This window comes from Rhinopithecus bieti, unplaced genomic scaffold (genome assembly GCF_001698545.2).
Source record: "Rhinopithecus bieti isolate Rb0 unplaced genomic scaffold, ASM169854v2 scaffold_14454, whole genome shotgun sequence".
NCBI lineage: Eukaryota > Metazoa > Chordata > Mammalia > Primates > Cercopithecidae > Rhinopithecus > Rhinopithecus bieti.
Genome location: NW_016808228.1, coordinates 544,342 through 547,910, shown reverse-complemented (window position 1 = coordinate 547,910; position 3,569 = coordinate 544,342).

Below are 3,569 nucleotides of genomic sequence, written 5' to 3'. Positions count from 1 at the left end.
AGATGGAGTCTCGCTTTGTCGCCTGGGCTGGAGTGCAGTGGCCGGATCTCAGCTCACTACAAGCTCCGCCTCCCGGGTTTATGCCATTCTCCTGCCTCAGCCTCCTGAGTAGCTGGGACTACAAGCACCCGCCACCTCGCCTGGCTAGTTTTTTGTATTTTTTAGTAGAGACGGGGTTTCACCGTGTTAGCCAGGATGGTCTCGATCTCCTGACCTCGTGATCTGCCCGTCTCGGCCTCCCAAAGTGCTAGGATTACAGGCTTGAGCCAGTGCGCCCGGCCTTCTTTTCTTTTCTTTTTTTTCTTTTTCCTTTTCCTTTTCTTTCTTTCTTTTTTTTTTTTTTCAGAGTCTCACTCTGTCTCCCAGGCTAGAGTGCTGGAGTACAGCGGCACAATCTCGGCTCACTGAAACCTCTGCTTCCCAGTTCAAGCAATTCTCCTGCCTCAGCCTCCCAGGTAGCTGGGACTATAGGTGCACACCACCACACCTGGCTAATATGTGTATTTTTATTAGAGACAGGGTTTCGCCAAGTTGACCAGGCTGGTCTCAAACTCCTGACCTCAGGTGATCCGCCTGCCTCAGCCTCTCAAAGTCCTGGGATTACAGGTGTGAGCCACCGTGCCCGGCCTGCCCTGCCCCTTTCTGTCTCTGTCTCGGGCCAGTTCAGGTCTGAGCAGGGCAGTTCTGCTCAGTTTCACTGACCAGGTGAATGTTGCTCACACTGCCATCCAGACCCTTTGCCTTCCTCTAGATTTTTTTTTTAATTATTTTTATTTTTTTCTTGGAGATAGTCTCACTCTGTCACCCAGGCTGGAGTGCATTGGCACGATCATGGCTCACTGCAGCCTTGACCTCTGGGGATAAAGTAATCCTCCACCTCAGCCTCCTGAGTAGCTTGGGACTACAGGCACATGCCACCACACCCAGGTAATTTTTTGTTTGTTTGTTTTTGTAGAGACAGGGTCTTGCCATGTTACCTGGGCTGGTCTCAAACTCCTGGGCTCAAGCAATCCTCCGGCCTCGGCCTTCCGAAATGCTGGGATTGCAGGCTGGACCTGCCTTCCTTTAGAGGGCAATGAGTACCATAGCTCACACCTGTAATCCCAGCACTTAAGAGAGGCCAAGGAAGAAGGATCACTTGAGGCCAAGAGTTTGAAACCAGCCTGGGCAACACAGAGAGACTCTGTCTCTACAAAAATAAATAAATTAAATTAAATTTTTAAAAAGAGACTTAACCTCACTGATGGGGCCTGAGCCCGGCTCATGACTCACCTCTGCTTCCCAGCAACCTCCTTCCTGATCCCCAAATCAGAATTCAGGAGGCCTAGGATGTAGTATTTGGCAATCTGTACAATTTCAACAGTCACAGGAAACAAACACAGGCTGAACCTCAGGCCCAGACTACCCTGTCCCCTGAGGGTCTCCCCCAAAACCTTTACCTTGGCAGTATCCCCATCTATGGGGGGCTGGATCGGAGGGTCTGGGGACCCATGAGGGAAGGATTTGGTCATGAAGGGCTATCTTCCCCTGGAGAGAGCCTCTACATGCCCAGAGAGTTGCCAAGGGAAACAAGGGCAGAGGCAGGAGGAGAGAGGTCTGGTGGTATGGGACACGTGGAGAGTCAGAAGCCCTGGGATGGGAGCGGGGTCCATCTGTGTGGGGAAGTAGATGGGGGACACATGGTTAGGGGAGGTCTTGTTGTGTGAAGGAGCTGGTGGGGAGGGTCTATGTCCAGCAAAGTCCATCCAGTGGCCTCCGACCTCATAAGGTCCAGGGGGTGGCCACACAGTTGGTCACCCATCATGAGCCAGAAGTGTCGGGTTGCCATGGCAGCCAGGAAGCATGCATGCTCAAGAAGCTGAGGCCGGGGACCGGGCGTAGTGGCTCATGCCTGTAATCCCAACACTTTGGGAGGCTGAGGCAGGCAGATCACTTGAGCTCAGGAGTTCGAGACCAGCCCCGTCTCTACCAAAAATATAGAAAACTGGCTGGGCTTGATGGCACATGCCTGTAGTTCCAGCTACTTGGGATGCTGAGGTGGGAGGGTTGCTTGAGCCCGGGAAGCAGAAGTTGCAGGGAGCCATGATTGTACCACTGCACTCCAGCCTGGGTGACATGCAAGACACTGTCTCAAAAATAAAATAAATTATGGCCGGGCGTGGTGGTTCACGCCTGTAATACCAGCACTCTAGGAGGCTGAGGTGGGTGGATCACCCGAGGTCAGTAGTTCGAGACCAGCCTGACCAATATGGTGAAACCCCATCTCTACTAAAAATACAAAAATTAGCCAGGTATGGTGGCGGGTGCCTGTAGTCCCAGCTACACGGGAGGGTGAGACAGGAGAATCTCTTGAACCTGGGAGGCGGAGGCTGCAGTGAGTCAAGATTTCACCACTGCACTCCAGCCTGGGCAACAGAGTGAGAATCTGTCTCAAAAAAAAACAAATAAAAATAAATAAAATAAATAAGGCCGGGCCCAGTGGCTCATGCCTGTAATCCCATCACTTTGGGAGGCTAAGGCGGGTAGATCACCCGAGATCAGGAGTTTGAGACCAGCCTGGCCAACATGGTGAAACCCCGTCTCCACTAAAAATACAAAAATTAGCAGAGTGTGGTGGCAGGTGTCTGTAATCCCAGGTACTCGGGATGCTGAGGCAGGAGAATCGCTTGAACCTGGGAGGCGGAGGTTGCAATGAGCCGAGATCACGCCACTGTACTCCAGCCTGGGCAACAAGAGTGAAACTCCTCAAAAAACTAAACTAAAAACAAAACAAAATAAACAAATGAATAAATAAATAAATATTAAAATTGAATAAAATATAGCCTAGGGCCGGGCGCGGTGGCTCAAGCCTGTAATCCCAGCACTTTGGGAGGCCGAGATGGGCGGATCACGAGGTCAGGAGATCGAGACCATCCTGGCTAACACGGTGAAACCCCGTCTCTACTAAAAAAAATACAAAAAATTAGCCGGGCGAGATGGCGGGCGCCTGTAGTCCCAGCTACTCGGGAGGCTGAGGCGAGAGAATGGCATAAACCCGGNCTGTAATCCCAGCACTTTGGGAGGCCGAGACGGGCGGATCACGAGGTCAGGAGATCGAAACCATCCTGGCTAACACGGTGAAACCCCGTCTCTACTAAAAATACAAAAAACTAGCCGGGCGAGGTGGCGGCGCCTGTAGTCCCAGCTACTCGGGAGGCTGAGGCAGGAGAATGGCGGGAACCCGGGAGGCGGAGCTTGCAGTGAGCTGAGATCTGGCCACTGCACTCCAGCCTGGGTGACAGAGCGAGACTCCGTCTCAAAAAAAAAAAAAAAAAAAAAGTGATGAAGAGAACAATCGCTGCGTGATCAAAAACAGGCAGTAGCTGTGGCTGAAGTCAGGCAGGTAAGGTTGTGAACGGAGGAGTATCTAAGTAAACCTCTAATGTGGACGGTGTTTTCCACTTGCCATGACTCGCCCAAGTTCCAAAAAGGCCCCCAAACTCGACTTCCAGGCAGCTTCCAACCTGAGGCTAAGTGGATAACCCCCAGAGAGCTTTTAACCCCATTTTAGGCCTCCAGGAAGAGTCCCA